The sequence below is a fragment of the Camelus dromedarius genome, chromosome 13 (assembly GCF_036321535.1).
Source record: "Camelus dromedarius isolate mCamDro1 chromosome 13, mCamDro1.pat, whole genome shotgun sequence".
Taxonomy (NCBI): domain Eukaryota; kingdom Metazoa; phylum Chordata; class Mammalia; order Artiodactyla; family Camelidae; genus Camelus; species Camelus dromedarius.
In genome coordinates this window covers 40430417-40449681 of record NC_087448.1, presented here as the reverse complement: position 1 = coordinate 40449681, position 19265 = coordinate 40430417, and the positions used below count along the sequence as shown (strand labels likewise).

General features: G+C 45.6%; 1 long non-coding RNA gene across 1 annotated transcript in view; it reads right to left on the bottom strand.

Annotated features, from left to right (window-relative positions):
* The window catches only part of LOC135322773 (uncharacterized), a 56542-nt gene that overhangs the window by 36098 nt on the left and 1179 nt on the right, over window positions 1-19265 (bottom strand). The gene's annotated exons all lie outside the window — the stretch shown is intronic.

Here is a 19265-nt window from a genome sequence, read left to right as displayed (position 1 = left end):
TAAATTTATAAAAAGAATAAATGCAGACTAAAAACCACTGCAATCTAGGAGCCATAATTTAAAAAAAAACAAGAGTTTCTATCAAATATTCACTATATGGCAATCACGGAGACAACCACAAATCACCCCTGACAACCATCACGTGTGATTCTCAGCAACCCTACTAAGTAGACACCGAAGAGAAACCCAGCATTGCGGATGAAGAAACGGAGCTCGGAGGAGCTGGGGACGCTGACCGTCCTGCTCCCCGTGACATCACGTCAGCCCAGGATGAGCGCTGACAGAGCTGCACTGAGGGGACACCCAGCTGCACAGAACCTTGGTGCACTGGGGAGTCCCAGAAAACACTCAAAACTGTTCAGTGAAGAACCAGCTCAAATATATTACATTGTGTCACATCCTTTAAACAGGGAACATGACTGAGACCTTTTTGATGCCTCCGTGTCCTTTCAGCCATTATCAATTATTTGCCCTCCCAGCATGCCCAGTCATGAATTGGACCCCATATGAAGTGCACTCAGATGGCAGAGCTTTTAAAGCTGTTTTATGAAGTTTGTAAGACTCTGTCTATTCCTCACACAGGCGGTCATCCATCACTTCTCACCGGTGTGGATGTACCACATGAAATCACACCTTTCTGCTTTTTAAAATCCCTCCATGTAATCCAGAATTTTCAACAGCAAAGAAGCAGCTCAACCAGAAACAGTGGATAGCTTTTCACCAAATAGACTCGAACAGCCCATCGGACTACCTGGAAGCCCTTTTTTCTATTAAACCCACTTCCAAGTACTTCATCATTTTCTGATTGGTGGACTTGGCCTCTGACTGGCCTACTCTGAGAGCTCCCAGCCTCACATCCAGGGGTGGGAGAGGACCCTGCTGTTCGGGGAAATCAGTGCGGAAGGCGGAAATATTCCACCCAGGTCCGCACGGGTAGAAGTGCCACGACGTGCTCAGAAAATATACCGTCAGCAACCCTGGGCTCCCATGGACTGATGTCACATTAACCAAACTCATGAGAGACTGATGCAAGGAAACCAGAAATTGAATTTATTAATGTAACAGGAGATGTGAAACTACAAACCAGACTGAAATATCAGAGTTCAACCATGAGTATAGATTCTCCTCAACGGCCCAATCACGGGCAGGCAGTCACATGGCAAGCGTGGACCGAAGCAGAGCAGGAAGGGTTTTTAGATTAACTCAATGGACTAAATTTCTGTTATACGAACAGATCTGCTGCCCAGAAGACATTTAAAGCCAATCACGGTGCACTGTCCGTGGACAGTGGCTGAGACACGACTGTGAGCACCTGTGGAACTCTCCTTTCCCTGTCCTTTCTGGGCTAAGTGATGCACAGAGGTACAGAGATCCAGGGATGCAGATACCTCTAAACACCCAAAGCCCAACCCTGGGAGCCTGGAAACCAGACAGCCAGGGTTTAAATACCAGCTCTGCCACTTACTAGCTCTGTGACCTTGACCAACTTACTTACTCTCTCCGTGCCTCAATTTCCACATTGTAAACCTGGGATAACAATCAAATCTCCCTTACTCACTTGTTGTGAAGATTGAAGGATTCATTTCTTTAAAACGCTCAGAAAAGAATGTAGCACATTTTTGGTGCTCAACAAATGTGAATTTAATAAGAAAGTGATTTACAAGTCTCCCTACTAATCATCTTCTGTGTTTCATGGCTAGTCTGAGTCCCAAAGGATACCCTTATTTCCCCTCTTATAAACTCTTGGGGAGTACCCTTCTCTTGCATCCCACCACCTGTTTAAACTGATGGAAGGGATGCCTCCTCCACCCTCCTCTGGTCCATGGAGAGTGCTTCTCCCTTCACACCCCTGACCCCTGACCAACGGCTAGCCCTCCTCACAATAACAGATTGAGGTGTGAGTCCGGAGAGACAAGCAGGGCATATGAAACCTTTCCTTTCCCTCCAGTGTTGGCCACCCTTGGGAAGCACCCAGGATGCTCAGCTCCATGGCAGGGCAGCCCTGTGCAGGATGGGGCAGATCATCTTAAGGGAAGGCTCACGGTGGCCCAGAGCTAACTGGGACTGCGTGAGTCTCTAATTCTGGGACACAGTATCATGACACGCATTTTCCCACAACCCTGAATTTCATGGAGAACGTGGCTTCATCAGTAATAAAGGAGACATTTATCGCCTGTCTGTTCTTCTGTGTCATCTCTCAGTTGGCTGCTGGAGAAAACATGTGTATAAGTATTGGGTCCCCTTAAGCCCCAATATATATGAAGTAACAAAAAATTCTGTGGCTTAACATTGGTTCAGGGCGACTGTGTAACGGTCCTGACTCTGCTGGTGCTAAATTTTGGGTATAGGAACTATGGAACCTCCTCAAATATCTTTCAACATAAAACCAGCTTTTCTTGTTTTCCTGTTTCTTAGTAATTGCCAAAGACTATAAAATGATGGCTTCGCAACAACCAGCAGCTAAAGTTTATGAGCCCTCTTGACATACCCACTGTGGTAAACACTTTACATAATTTCTAATTCTCACAATTCTGCAAAGCAGATAGGAGAATCCCCATCTCACAGACGAGGGAGAAACTCAGAACAAACTGACTCAGGCTCACGTGGCTCAGTGGCAGCGCGTGCACGCAAACCCAAGTCAAAACACTACACCCCTTCTTATATGTACAAAATCACCTCCCACCAAATGACACACAGCAGCTTGGTCAGTACTCAGGGAACTCAGTACACTTTTCAGCTTTAAGGTGCTCCAGAGGCCGCTTCTAGCTGCTTTATAAAATCCCGGCTCACTGGATGCTAACACTGGAATAAAAGACCGATTTTGCCATTGTTTGCACAGCAAGTCTGAAATGTTCACAGCGAGATGACAGAATAAAACTAAGATATAAGCAGAATAATTTTTCCAGGTAGACAGACATAATGGACATTGTGCTATTCTGAAGCACTAAGCAAAGGAATCAAAACAAAATATTACTTGTTAAGCCTTCTTTTACAAACAGGAAAATTAAGACTGTATGAAGGTGCAACAGCGCCTCCTATGGCTAAAAAGACCTTCCACGTTGCCGGGAAAGATGCAACACAAAAATTGCCTGTTGAATCAGAAAGAAGAATAAGATAACTAAAAGCTTATGTAGCACATACTGCAGTTTGCTTCGGGGAAGGGAGGGGTATTCAGTATTTAATCTGACATTGCTAATACTCTTGAATATAAACAAAAGACACAGGCTCATGGAAACTCATCTTAGAAGAGGAAAGAATACAGTCCAGCCACTTCATTTTACAGGAGGGGAGACTGAGATCTGGGATCTGTCCTTCCGGCAATCAGCAGCAAAGCTCTCTCTCCTAGGCCTCATGTCATGCACTGTAGCAAAAACCAACAGATCTGTACTAGGCCTATATTCATAAAAGTCACGTCTGTATTTTTCCAACAGTAGGTTATCTAAGTATCTTGCAAAATACTTCTCAAAGAGCCAGGAAATTATACAAGTGTATTGAAATACAAAAACATTTATTTGCACATTAAAACAGCATGAGCTTTATTCTATTAAAAAAAAGTGACATGTCAAATCAATGTTTTGATATTTTAAAACCTATTAAGCGTGCAGAAAAATAAATCAAAATTTCTTTAATCACAAAAGAAAGAAGCTTATTCCCTTAAAATGATCAATGTGGATTTTTCTAAACTTAATAATTCTGGTCAGATTTCTACGAATTTAAATGTCTGAGTGGATGGTTACACGGCAACATGAATTCTGAGTTGTAACAACACACATTCTGTATAAATAATCTTCAAGGCCGTCTGCTTAAGGTGATTTAACTAGTCCCTGTCTCACTAGAATGATACAGATTTCATTAAACCTTCATACTGCACACACACACACACACAAAACCCTGAATCCTTGTTACTTTAAGCCATATTCATATATTCATATATATGCATATTGAATATGCATCAGAAACAAGCCACCCTCTTTAGTATTCAGAGTTGATCCTTCTAAACTATCTGTCCTTGTGACAGCATATTTTTACTAAGCAGCTCTTGGGTGCTTCGTATACAAGGCGTCTACATCTCACAGTCAAACAAGGTAAACGGCATCACTCAAATTTCACAAATGAGGAAATGTACTTAAGCCATGAAAACAACTTACATATTCATCATCAGGAAAGAAAAGAGTAAAGATTTTACTTACAATATTCACTGACAAAACTTTCCTCCATACTAAGACTACATAGAACAAATTCAGTCTTTGTAAATTTTTCTGTCAATAAGCACCACTAGAGAAAAACAAGCAACATCATTAGCAATGGTTGGACTTTCAAAGCCCATTCCTATTTTGCACTATAATCATTTTTAATGTTTTGTTTTTAGTGTTCACAGGGCACTAAAATAAAAAAATTAAAACATTTTAAGTCATTGCCTGAGAATGCAACATTTGTGAAAATGTACAATTTCAATTTATGCCACTCTGTCTCACATTCTCACTGGTGTCTCTCCTTTGAAGGCTTCATCAAACTGAGATCGCTAAAATCGTTCATTTATGGACTCACAGGAGTTCGGGAAACCACTCAACACGGGGCTGATCAGAGGAGCCATTGAGAAAGCATCCTGTGCAGCCTGGGTTCCAGCGCTGAGTCTGCCAGCGCCAGCTGAGTGAGATTTGGGACAAGCTGCCCCATCTCTCAATCCCTCAGCTGCAAAAAAGGAGACACTGATACCTACCCTTAAACACCTGCTATGAGGTAAAACATGAGGAAAGCATTTTAGCGTTAGGGAGGTGTCCACTCAGAGCAAGCTTGGTCATTATGATGATGAGGATTACTTTTAATAAGTTAAGGCAGACAAAAAATTAGAAATCACCATAAAGGAGAAACATTTTCTGTCAATAAGCATTTCCTTTTTAATGGATTGCAGAATGTTCTATAGAATTTTTTAATAAACCTAATTTTGTCCACTAATTATAGATTTACAGGTTCATGGACATGTCACCAGAAAAAGAATTAGAGGTCTCTAACCTGTGAATACTAAGATAGTAAAGTTTAAAAAAAATCAGGGCGGAGATTATACCTCACTTGAGAGAGTATGTGCTCAGCAAGCATGAGGCCCTCAGTTTAGACACCAGTAAATCCATTTAAAAACTTTTTCTTTAAGAAATGGAAAATTAAATTAAAAAGATGGAGGAATACAGAATTTTTTTAGAGACTCAACTCAGATTTAAGATGGGGAAAAAATATCCATTTCTCATAGGAAATCTTGAGAACCATGTAAACCGGATCTGAGTTGTCTAATCTTTTAACATTATTCATGAATTCATATTACCAAGTCTTAAAACTGCCTGATAACCCACAGTGGTGATACTGATCATAACAGCTGCAACACGGATCGAGCTCTGGTTAGGACTGCTCTGATCTGCCATCTCTGCCCCTGAGGCCTCACCAGGCTGAGAGCACTAAATTTTGTCATTCATGAGCATCACGTGTAAGTCCTACATTTGTGCTTCTCACTTCCCCCTCACCAGCCCCTCTGAGGGGAGCACTGTTATCATCTTCCCCACCCGCAGATAAGGCCACTGAGGCACAAAGACTAAACCTGCTCCAGGTCACATCGGCATTAAAGGACGTCTATATTTCTGCTGTTTTACTATTGACAAAGGAATCTGAGATATCAATTCAAGGGAGACTGTTAAATAATCATGTCTGTCAGGTCTTCACCTCAAAGAGCAGATACTATAGATTCCTGATGTAGGATGAGGCTGCCGCCACAAACTGACTCAGCTTGAAATTAATATCCAAGATGAAGCAGCGGATACACGTAAATATTCACGATTGTCAAATCCGCTCATGGGTCTGGGACTTTCACTGCCTGAACAGGGGTGAAACCCCCACCCATGTCAGGGAGGGAAGCGCGGCTTTTCCAGGTCTCACCCAGGCTTCACGGGCTATTTCCCCCCACAGACTGTCCTCAACAATTAAAAAGCTCTCAAGATTTTTACACCATGCAAAACTGAAAGACATTACTGCAGATGGAGCACTTTCTCAGGCTTAAACCTTTTTTGCCTACACTAACCAAGGGGGGAAATAACACATGACTCTGCAAAGTCTCTGAGCCTCACGACTCACAGGAGTAGAACGGCTTCAGCACAAGATGACTCTTCATGTTGCAGGATGAGAACAAAATAAAGCCGCCCCCAACCACAGGCACTCCCAGAGACAGCGCTCAGCAGTCTTCTGCACACTCACGGCTGTGCAGCCCTCACCACCATCTATTTCCAGAACACTTCATCACCCCAATTGATACCCCCTGTCACTAGCAGTCACTCCCCAACCCCCCTCCACCCAGCCCCTTGCAACCATCACCTGCTCTCTGCCTCTGCATGTGCCTATTCTGGGCATTTCAGTTCACTGAAGTCAACAATATGTGGCCGTTTGTGTCTGGTTCCTTTCACTTAACGTGCTGTTATCAAGGCTCGTCCATGTTGAAGTGGTATCAGCATTTCTCTTTTTTTTTTAAATGTTAAAGTTTATTAGAAGGTGGTATATACTATCAAAACCAGTAGAGAGGAGTATAAGTGGTGGGGTTTCAAAGGGAAAAGGGCGGGTTGAGCAGTCAGGGTGGACTTCCCAGAGCAGGTGGCCTTTTTCATTTTCCCCTTTATTTATTTTTTTCTTTTTTATTCACTCTTACGTCTGAATAATGTTCCACTACATGGAGATACTACATTCTGTTCATCCATTCAGCAGCTATGTATGGACGAGGTCCAGAAGAATGAGTGTAAGAGGTGACTAGGCAGGGATGGCATTTAAGCAAAGGGCAAGATGTGCTTTCAAAAAAAGAAAGCCAACAAACAGAGGCACAAGGAAATTCAGCACGTTTCTGAGAAAGTGCATGCTTGCTTCAGCATGACTGCCGTGCAGGGTTGGGGGGGAGAGTGACAGGAGACACAATGAGGGAGTCACCTGAGAATATTCCCCACTGCAAGCAGCTCAGCCAATTATCTTCCCTCATTCTGTATTTTAGAGCCATTGTTGCTAGGTTTTGTATTTCAAGTAACAGTAATTAGTTACACATCTGATCATCTGCATCAGACCACCTTACCTCCAAGCCACAGAAAGTCATTCACTGACTGGAGCAGCTCCAGGACATAACGGTGATGGACCAGGGAGTCCTGCAGCATCCCAGCCTGCAGGCACAAACCCCCACATGTTCCATGGTGATGTCCGGAAAGTAAAATGCATGTAAAAGTCTCACTGCTGGTGCACTATATCTGCCCCCAAATTGCCCCAAAATGATGCTGGCAAAGCACTACTCAGCCCTCTCACTACAAAAAAAAAAAAAAAAAATAAAATAAGAGAGAGAGAGAACAGAAAAGAAAAGATTAAAGCTATGAAGGCAAATTTAGTGTCTTCCATTGAAAACCAGCAACCATCACTGCCAGTATCTCAGCTGGAATGGTCCTGAATTCAAAAACCACTGGGCAGTTACATTTCAAATGTGATAGGCATATATGTATTTCACGTAGATGATATTACAGTAGGATTTTTCTTTTCGAAATTTCCAGTTGCAACATTAACACAAGAAAGTTTATGTTTCAGCTTTAAAAAAAATCAATTATCTTCCACTTTCTTAATTTTGAACCTATTATTAATTTATAAAGGGAGATATGCTGCAGATTATAAACCAACTGTTTGGCTTCTGCCAACAAGACCTTTATGACTTCACTATTTCAGAGCAAGCTTTAATGATGCTTTGAGAAGTGGGGCCTGGGGCGCTCACTAACAGCTCTTTAAATACTGACAAGGATGTGCTATTAAGTAATGCAAAGGCTCTAACTCTACATTAACTCAGAAACCAAAGAAACTACACCAAAGCCTTACTTTATCATTTTTAAGTTTTCCTATTCTTTTGAATATTAAATTTCTTAAAAGATAAGATTTTTTTTGAGAAAGACAGCAACTGTATTAAATTTCCTCTCACCAAGAAAGCAATATTTATCAAGAATAAATACCCCTATGGAAATCCAAAAGAAGGGACGTTTCTAGCTAAGTGAACATGCAGATTTCAACACAAGCCTAAATACTATCAGATCTCACTCGAACGAGCTCAACAAATTCCTGGGCTACCCTGGAACTTAGCTCTTCTGTTCCAAAAGTTGGCTGAGCTAAGATCATCACACAAGGCAGGGAAGAAGAGAAAAGTCCACCTGGCTGCATCCGTTTTCTTCCAGCCACAAGGTGCCACTAGGGCGTCGCCGCTAATAAGCCCTCCCCATAAGGAAATCCGGCATCCACACTGCCCCTGCAGTCCCTAAGCAGCCCCGTCGCCCCTCTCCCACTGGTGGCCTCCCAGCCTGTGAATGGTCTTCTAATGACCCTCCCAGTTGGTGGCACCCTCCCTCTCTTCCCCGCTACACACACACACACACACGCGCGCTCGCGCGCACACACACACACACACACACACACACACACACACACACACACACACACGGAGCCAGGACAGCCTTCCCAAAGCACAAATTTGATTACATCACCCCCACTTCAAACCCTTCAGAGGCTCCCTGGTAGAGTTCTAGCCCCACCCCCGACCCTGCTCGCCCAGCTTCACCTCAGTACCCAGGTCCCCAGTGACCTCAGGCGCCCCCTGACCTGCTGCTACTTCCCGCTTGCCTCCAGGCTCATTTTGACTGTCAAGAAAGCCTTCCTTCCCTCGAACCTCCGCACTTTGGGTTAGGTGCCCCTGCTGAGTTACTAGAACATTCTACACTAAGACAACTTCTGACACTGCTAAGCTCTCAAGAAGCAATACATTTTGCTTACTATTGTGAGTCCACGCTCTCTCCCCTAGACACTCAGAATTGCATGTGTTATGAATAAATGAATGAAGGGATGGGCCTCAAAGGGACAGGCAGAGCTGCTCTCGCCCACCCTGACCCCTTCTTTCTGTAGAACATCAGAAGCAAAACCAGGAGTACCTCTCCTGAGGGTCACTTTCTGCTGACACCCTTCACTGCCTCTTCTGTGTCAGTTCTAGTAAAAAACCAAGCTCCTCCAAAGCCCTCCATCCCTAGGCCCACTCCAGTGTCCTCCCAAGCAGGGGCACCCTCCACCCTGGACCAAAGAGTGCACTCTCCCCGAGTCCCCACCCCACAAGCCTCCAGGCCTCTGCCCAGGCTGCTCCTGCCACCTGAGTCACCCTCTTGATTCCTTCTCCTGGCTGACTCTTACTCTGTCCTCATAACTGAATGTAGAGCCCATTTCTTCAAGGAAGTCCTCTCTGATGATGTCCTTTAGCTCTTGGCTGGGATCCCTCTACAGCAGCACTGCTTGGCGACCAACTGGTGTTTGTCCACCTGCTCCTCTGAGACCATGACCTCTTGGAGGCCACGTGGGAAAAAGGAGTGAGATGACAAGAGGGGTGGGAAGAGTAAGAAGCAAAATCACAGCCCAAGTCCCAAATTCAAGGATTCTGTCTCAGAAGAAAAGAATAAAATGTTTAATAGTCTGTCATTTGGCTATGATTTTTTGGCTGATGGAAAGCAAGAGCTTGGTGTTCTAGTCTAAAATCCAAGTAACATGCAAAGAAATGTATATATTCATATCCAAAGGAAACCAGAGCTGCTCAACAACAGTTTGCAGTTAAAATCCAAAGGAACTTTGATAAAGGCAATCTCTCTCTCTTTTTTTGTTTTTTTTTTTTTGTATCATATAGTTGTAGAAGTATTTTTATAACTAAGTGATGGCTACAGCCTATGATTCTGCACTGGAGTGTTTGGGGCTGAGGAAGCCCAGATTACATGCACTGTGTAAATACAATCACACCAACACACTGACAGTCGCCCTAGTGGCTGAGCTGAAGTTCCAAAGCAGACAACCTTACGTTGCAAGACAGCTCTCCGTAGAAAGTAAGAAATGCAATGTTCTGTACTCAATTACATACGTTATATGGGCCATTAAGCGATAGTGCATCTTGTCTAATGAAACCCCAAAATAAATTGTCAACGTCGATTTTCTCCATCTGACCCTTATTTGCTAACTTTGGATATCAAACCCTCACTCCAATACGGAAAGCTCAGACCTACGCTGCAGCAGGATACATTCCATGGAAACAAGCTGATCAAGGGAGAACTGGAGAGTTTCCCTTCAGAAGCTGCTAAGTCTGGTTTTGCACCTGTACGTCATTTGCAACCACGTCATTGTCAAATGAGTAAGACCTCACCTCTGTGGGCCGAAAAGCAATGCGGTGCTTCTGAACCATTAAAGAACACTGAGCTTTGTGAAACAGTCCTGAGGCACTTAAATCGCACTTTTTCTTAAAGGCTCCAAAACTGACCCAATTCATCATTCCAGGTACAACAGGGAGGTACCGGAATTAGTACAGAAAACATGCACTTGAAGACAGACAAGATCCTGCTCGAATCCTGCTACAGCATTTACTAGCCGTTAAACGGACCAATTCCTTAACCCCTCTGAGAAGGCTTCCCAATCTGCAAAAGGGGGCTGCCACCGCCCAACTGGGAGGCATGGATGTGAATGCAACACTTAAATAGGGCGGCCGACTGGTACCTGACACGGGGCCTGGCTAGTTTCCCTCCGCTGCCCTTCTCCCCCTTTAAACTTGCATTGTTCCCCCTGGTAAGGGTCAAGCCCCCGGACCAGACTGCCCGATTCTTCTGTATATCCCCGGATACATGCCTTACCCTTAGGAGGCCAGAAAAAGAACTATCTCTTCCCACGTCACTATCAATGTTCTTAAGAGTCTGGGATTTTTTTAACTCTATTTTGCAGGGAGACTATTCCAGAACTGTCCAACCACCATTCTCCACTTTGGCTCCTCTCCCAGCGCCCATCCCTTCTCACCTCAAATCTTCTGTCTGCTGGAACTTTGTTCATGGGAAAGAGAGTCCGCTAGGGTGGGGACTTCCTAGGCCTCCGTCTCTCCCTCACAGGTGAGTGTGACTACATTCTCCCAACTCCCCACTCCGACTCCAGCTTCTGAGGAGGTTCCCCTCCCGGACCCTGCAGCCACTGCATCGTCCCAAGAAGCGCACTTGTGGCCACAACCTTCCCTTCAGATTTCATCCTGGGTGGCCCTGCCCACCCCCAAGACCCTTAAGGATAAATCCATTGCTCTGAAAATCCCAAACGCCACTGACTGACACACCAAAGCTGCATGGTCTGGGCTTTCCTCCAACACAGGCAAAGCCCTGCCCCGCCCCAGCCTCAGTCTGCACCTCTCGAGATGAGCTCATCCACCTGCACGGCTGTGAACACCAGCTAAGAATGACGACTCCCAACGTGTATATGTGGTCTGGCTCCTTCACTTGAGCCCCAGGGCCATAGACCCGAGTGCCTCTTTGAAGTCCTAACTTGGATGACAAATGGAATCTTAAAAATGCCTCTTGTCCACCATTTACTCTAGAGTTCCATTCCTGGCAGGTACCTCCCAGGCTCCCGATTTTTGTAACAAACCCAGAACCCACCTAGGTGTTTGAGGTCACATTCAATTTCCCCTTTTCCCTCCACCCGGACCTGCCCTGGAATCAGTCCTGTCATTTCTGTCGCCAAGCCAGTCTCAAGTCTGGTTCTGCAAGGACCACGGATGGAACCCCACAAGCTCACAGCAAGGTGCACTGAGTCACAGTCCTCCAAAGACAGCTCCCTGGAGGGGGAGGCATCTCCTGCCGCAGGTCACCTCAGAACGCACTGGATTCTCACAAAGGAGGCCCAGGAGAAGGGACTCAAGTTTCTCCCGTGGTCTGAAATTTGAAGGGCCCGAGGTTTGGGGGAGTTCCTAGTTAGCAGACACACCTGCCAGTGAGCAGATGAGGATGTGGGAACCCAGGCAAGGCTGTTCTCACTCCAAACCCTGGGCTATCGGGAGCCACGGGTAGGGCCTGTGTCCAGGGCACAGCCCGGCCATCACAGATCCCAGCCTGCACTTGCCAACCCAGATAGCCTAGACTCCAACTTGAGACTCTTACTTCTGTTCTGTTCCCCCCCAGAATGTGATGGACTCTTTCAGAAAGTCTGGCCTGTCTCAAGCGAGACCAAGTCAGTGAAGGATGAGGTGTCCACATTTGGACCAGAGCATGAAAGGAGAAACAAGGTCTCGTGGCCAGCATGACGGTGGTGGCCAAACCCTTCCACCGGGTGAGATGAACCTGGGTGTGGGTGAGAATGCAAAGTCCCTTCACGGCTGAATGGGGTTTTGGAGACTCACTACCGCAAACTAACGACACGGCCGTCAGTGGTGGACGTCACCTGCAACAGACACGGAGTCAGCTATTTACTGCCAACATGGGTCAATAGTAAAGGCCGGTGCAGGGAGGCCTGCATGGCTGCTGAGGCAAACCACAGACCCGGTTCTGAATGCCCACTGGCTGCAGCAGAGAGGAAGCTACGGTCCCCTTTAGCAGTCCCTGTGTCCACCAGATCCAAGTGAGCCAGCTACTTAGGAGAAGGCAATGTTGTTCTGATACTCAGAAAAACCAGCCTCATAAAGGGAAAAAAAGAGTGGTATGGATTTTAGAACCGCTTCTGCCCCTCTATGAAGGCAAAGTAAAGTAAATGGCATGGGGAAGGTGAATGCATAAACAAAACAAACAAAAAAACAAACAAAAAAATACGGTGACTGCTTCCTCCAACAGCATCCCCTGCAGCTGCTCACCCCCGAGCCTGCCACTATCTCACCAGTGACCGCCGGCCAGGAAGCTCCGTCACGCACGTCACACAGCAACAGCCAGGAACCGCGTGCCGAGGACGTTTGTGTAAATGCCAGAATCAAGCAAGATGCTGCAGATTTTGACTTTCCAAGTTTAAATACTCCATGAAAAAAATCCCTCAGCAGCCGCCTAAATCAATTCGCATCTCACATCTTCAAAACAATCAAACAAATTTAATAAGGGCGCATTTGTCACCAAATATAAGGAGGACCAAACAGTTTCCTCAAAGCAAGGATTTTAACAGGTATCAAACACCAGTGGGTGATGTGCTAACAAAGCAAAAATTCCAAAAAACTAGAAACTAAAAAGATGACTAGGATAATATATGGATCAAGGCTACTGTTAAGTTTTTGCTTTTTAAAGCGATGGGGACAGCACGGAGGGCGATCTAGCTATTTCCATTGCAGGGTGTGCACAGCACACATTTTCAGACGCAACAACATGCTCACGGGGCGGTACAAGAGAAAAGGAAAATAGAAAAAGGAAAAGAGGAACAGTGAAAATTAGAAACACACGAAAACAAAAATAACTGACAGCATTTACAAGAATTTACGTGAGTGTGATGAGGACAGGGACGAGGGGAATGTGACCCAACCTCACCTATTGTTCCAGGGAAGGCAGGGGCCTGAGGGGAGCGGCGCTGCGGGGGACACCAACGTGGTCAGCGCCCCTAAACAAAACTCCACATACATGGGTCTAGGAAGGTCTTAAGCTACAAATTGTGGTCACATTTCAGGCTGGACAGTTTTACGCACTTCCACCAAGAATAGCAGGAGAGAATTAGGCTCTGTTCCTGCACCAAAGCATTGTTTAAAAAATTAATGACTGTGGAATAGTAAAAGCAACAATGGAGTAAAAGTGACTGGAGGAGAACGTGCTTGACCCGAGCTCACTGGCCGCGTTATCTCACTGACGTTCAGATGCTGGCTGAGACCTTATGGTACCAAAACAGACAAACGCACCAGGAGGGAGGTTTAATGCACTGCTGTATTTTGATGCCGAGAGCCATGCCTGGTACACGAGGTTCTGGGTAAACAATGGTGACATTGTCAACCGCTATGGGCTAAGCACACATCCAGCTACTCCGCCAAATCCCAAGGACAGACTTCAAAAGGCAAAAACAAGCTGGCATTCTCTGGTGGGTCTGCAGACTCAGAGCCAAGCAGTTGCTGAGCAAACATGTCGCCAGTGCCTCCTGTGACAAAAGAGGTGGCACTGGCCAGGGGGCTGGGGCAGGGCTCCAGGCTTCCACTGCTCACCCAGCATTCTGTCCAGGGGGAGAAGGTGGTCCCTGCTTAAGTTGCACCGATACACCTACCTTGACTGATGCCTTGGGGCTCAGCAGGATGTGACAGGTGACGGGAATGGAGCCAGCCTGGGAGTGGCATGGTGCTGGCATCTGTGCCCTCAGCTTTGCCCAGGCCACTAAACCTGCCAGCTAATCTACAAGAAGCAGAAGGGGAGAAGGGCATGAAGATCACAGGGCCCTGCGAGGACAAGTACAGTTCATGGCCACTACATGCCTCGCCCGTTCCTTAAGCCATAGAGGTATGTCCGCAGAGGAAGTGAAAATTCATCCAGAGCCCGCCAGGCACCACAAGCAGTGGGACTCGGGTCCCCTGTGCCTGTCACTCACAGGACTGGTCTGGACTTTCTTTTTATCAATTCTCTGGCATCTTCTCCTCCAACTTACCAACAATCAGAAAGTAGAATCTGACTTTAGACTCACAGAGACTCGCAGAGCACCTCCTCCACATCGGGCCCGGCAGCACGTGCCAGGTCCTCCGATTGTCACCTGTGGGACCGCCATGAGCGCTCTCCGGACTCAAGGCCCGAGGCCGTAGGCCGGGGGGACACAGATTCCCACACTCTCCCCAGCAAAGGGGGACCACCTCTAGGCAAAGTCATCTCACCCTCTTCTGCCCGAGGGACATCTCGATAGATACACAGGGAAACAGAGCAGAGGGGGGGGGGTAGGCAGCCCAGAAGAGCTCGTCTGCACTTCCAAGGCAAAGTGGGTCCGTTGACCTAATCACAGGGACAAAGTGAGGATGAATCTTTCCCTGCTGTGCCCCATACTCCATGACACGCCTTTCCCTGCTTAAGGAGCTCATTCGGAAGCCCCTGGCGGTGTTTCTGATGTCCTAAATTGGCATGGTGGCTGTCAGGCAGGGAGAGAGTGCCTGAGCCGTGCAGGTGCTGGACCTGGGAGGCAGGAGACACTGGCTCCACCCCCAGCTCAACCAGCGCCTCATTCTGTGTCTCGGGATTCAGCATGACATCTATAAGCAAAGGGATGAGACTGTCCCAGGACAGGCTGTCCAACAGGAATGAAATGAGAGCTATGTAAAGAAAGTTTCCCAGTTGCCACATTTAAAAAGGTAAACAAACAAACAAACAAAAAACCTAGAAACTGATTTTAAGAACATATCTTACTTATTCTACTGTATGTAAAATACTATCATTTTGACATGTAATCAATAAAGAAAGTAACAAGATAGTTTACATTCTTTTTACTAGACAAGTCTCAGCGTCTGATGTGCATTTGATCTACAGCACATCTCAGCTCAGAGCAGCCTCCTTCCCAGCTCTCCTAGCATCAGTGGCTGTGGCTACTCTATTGGACAGAAACTCCAGGGGTCACACCAGGGGTCCTGGCTGAAAAGCGGGAGTAAGTGTCCATACTAACCCTAAAAGAATCTCTCTGAAACAAAGGCGGATTCACTTTTAAACGTCTGAAAACCGGCTGGTTGCACCTCCCTCACGCCTTGGCTACAAGACAGCTCTCCTCCTTGCTGATCCCTTTCTGGATGTAGGGAAGCAACCCTTCGCACAGCCAGGGTGGCCGGGTTTCCACGTAGACTTTCCTGCTCTATGTGTCCAGTCCCACGAAGCCCTCCTTCTCAAACAGGATGTAGAGCAGGAGGATCTTGTCCCCAGACTTGTCGGATGCACCATCCAGCCACTTGGACTTGAGCATGATGAAGAGTGACTAAGTGAAGTCCTCGATCCTCTTCTCCACCACCCTGCAGTCCTGGTAGATTGAAGGCCACATCTTTGCACGGCTGCTCGGCTACCTCCCCATGCAGCACAATGACAAAGAGCTTAGAGTTGTAAAGTGTGGTGCCATACAGCTCCTCTGCACATGGAGCTTCTCGATTGTCTTGGCCAAGAGGCAGTCGGTAATGGTGACAAGGCCCGTGACCTTGCGGTGGGTCTGGAAGTCGCTCCACCCATTCTCGGGCGCATAGTGTTGACTGAAGTGGATACAGTGTGCCCACTGGGAGCCGCACGGGCTCATCTGGCTCACCAAGGAGATTCGCTTATAGATGCACAAGAAATTCTCCCCTGAGATGATCCCCACTGGTTGGACCAACATGGGGAGAGTCTGGTGGTCCTCAGCACACTGCACGTAGTCAGGGATGCTCATGTTGCAAGCCCTGATGAGAGGGGAGAGGAGACCGAGGTACATACTGTGCTGTGGGCTGCGGGCACCTCTGGGTTGCGGTGACCTGGTGTGTACCAGTCAAAAGGCAGGGGAAGCCCAAGCAAAGCCAGGGGTACAGGTTGTCCTCAGCGTCTTCACATGGCTACCATAGCTCAGATCACATTACGCAGCTTTTGGTCTAGGCTTCCAGCCCCTGCCGAAAAGGGTCATTTCTTCTTTTCTGTTTCCAAGCACCTAGCCAGGACCTGATGCAAAGTCACTGCTCAAAACTGCTGAATAAAGGAACTGCTTCCCCACCCCTCAGCAGGATATAACGCAAAGAACCATAGTGGGATCAAAAGACCTGGATTTCAACTCCAATTTATTTGAACTCGTAAGCTGCAGAATACTTGATAAGAAAACTTGCTTTGGGGAGGAGGGTACAGTTCAGTGGTAGAGCACATGCTTAGCATGTACGAGGTCCTGGGTTGAATCCTCAGTACCTCATTTTAAAAAAATGAATAATAAATAAACCTATTTACTCCCCTCAAAAAATATTTTTTGAATTCCAAATTAAAAAAAAAAAAACACCTTGCACAACATTGTAAACATGAATATACTTCAATTAAAAAAGAATCCTTGCCTTACAAGAATATATCTGGAATATGGAAGTTTGCAAATGTAAAATGCCTAGGGTACCACCTGCATAAGAAGAAGGAACTGTACAAATTTACTATCCCTCATTTATGAGCTTTATTTCTTTTGGGGGGTTTATAACCTCTCAGAGCTAATTTTCTCGAATTAAAAAAGAGAAGGAAACATTAATGGTTTCTCCATACTGCTGAAGAATCAGATAAACCTATGAAAGCATCTGACCTATAGAGGTTACTCAATAAATGTTTGTTGAATGAATGAATAAACAAGCAAAGTGAATGCTGCTCGCTGCCACAGACCATCACAATGGTACTGCCTGGAAATCCCAACCCCACGTTTCACCCGACTCTACACTAACCATGTGAGTGAACTGGGCAGGCCTGTGTGCTTCTCTTAAACCCAGTTTAATCATGAATAGAAATGAGGGCAATAACACAAACCTCAAATTGATAGTGAGTCAGTAATGAATTGTACCCCAACTTTGCAAGATGGAACCATTAAAGAAAATTGGGCAAAAGGTCCGTAGGCTCTCTCCATATTATCTCTTAAAACTACATGTGAATCTACATTATATCTCAAAATAAAAAGTCTAATTTATTAAAGAGGCTATTGAGGTTAAATGAGCTCACTGTCTCAAATAAGGAACACACAGTACAAATAGGACAATGCCCAGCCCATGAGATACACTCAGTAAACATTCCCACTGAGCCCACTGGTCCCTCCAACTTCAGAGCACGATGATCTGTCCTCATGGCCAGAGGCCCCTGCACCTGAAGCTAACAAAGCTAATGGTCCCCACTTTCAAGAGCCCCTGCCACCACCGTAGGTCTAATTTTGTAGTTGTAATTATTTTTCTTTTTATTAAATAGAAAAACGTAATTGCATAGCCTTCAGGTCACCAAAACCTGACCACAGAGATCATGATGGCAGCCCTTCTTGGTGAAACAATTAAATGAAAAGACATTTACACAAGACCTCTGTGTAAATCTACTAGGGAACTTCATCCTGGACTGAGAGGAAGAAGACTGGGGAGGAGGGGGCAATCTGCGGCACACAGACCCATGGGCCACCTGTCCCCACGATGGACTTTAGACCCAACCCTCACCCTCCAGGAACTTCAAAATAGACACAAACAGAATGCTGTGGACAAGATTTTTTTTTTTTTTAAAGAAATCCCTGATTCCCTCGCAGGTTTTGTTTCTACCGATAAACAAATGTCTTATGTGTATAATGTTTCACAAAAGCCTTAAAATATTATCACCCCATTGACACATTAAGAAACTGAGGGAGAGAGGTTTATCACATTGTGCAAGATTAGAGAGAGGCCACGTCAGACACTGTATTTAAACCGAAGCCCCAGTTCCAGTGCTCACAGTAGAAAGTGGGACATACTGCCCCTTTCCTGCCCTCTCCCTGCAATAAATCTATGAAGAGTCTTTTCTGTGCCACCTGGAATCACAATCACATCAATTTTCCACAAAGAGCTATGTCACTCCTTGGAGGATGTGTCAAAATCTATATGTTGGATGGGAGGCGAGATTTGCATTTTCTGTTTCTCAAAGGAAACATGGATTAAAAGAAACTGAAAAGCACTTTTCTAGTAAGTCTTCATTGTGCAGAGAAGGAAACGGAGGCTCAGAAGAAATGAGGAAAGGGCCTGATTAACAAATATTGCCTCAGCGCAGCACCAAGCCAGCCTTGAGCACTTCTGGGGGAGGATCTGGGAGGCCCAGGAGAATGAGTGTTAGAAAACTGAAAGAGAAGAAGCATACAAGGCCCCGTCTCTACACCACCATACTATGAAGTTCCACCAAATTACACAGTATGGGTGCAGCCAACATGAAGGTGGGCTAAACCGGTTATAGAAACCTGGAAGTCTCAACCATAGTGGAAATTCCAACATTTACTATGTTTTGTTTTTTTTTTCCCAGTTCAAGCATCAGCTCAGGGGGCGCTCTGTACCAGGGACTACACGAGGCCTGGAGTTCTCCCAAATACAGATCTTTTATATCACGTGTGCAAACCACACACAGGCCCACCAGAAGGAAAATGCCCACAGATAAGATGGAATTACTGAAACTGAAAGCAGCCAACCAGCATATATTACTAGCAAAAACGGTGCAGTTAGAAATAGACACATGGACATAGAAAGCAAACTGTGGTTAGCAGGCAGGAAAAGGGGGATTAACAAATACACATTAATAAATAAAAAATAAATGACGAGGACCTACTATATAGCACAGGGAACTATATTCAATTTATTGTAATGAGTTGTACTAAAAACAATCTAAAACATATGTAGATACATATGCATATGTTTATAACTGAATCTCTGCTGTACACCTGAAACTAACATTCTAAATTGAGTACACTTCAATAAAAAATAATTTTAAAAAATAAGTAAAAATAAAAGCAATGCCATTTAGAAAAAATAAAAGAATACTCTGATCCCCTTAGCTGTAGGT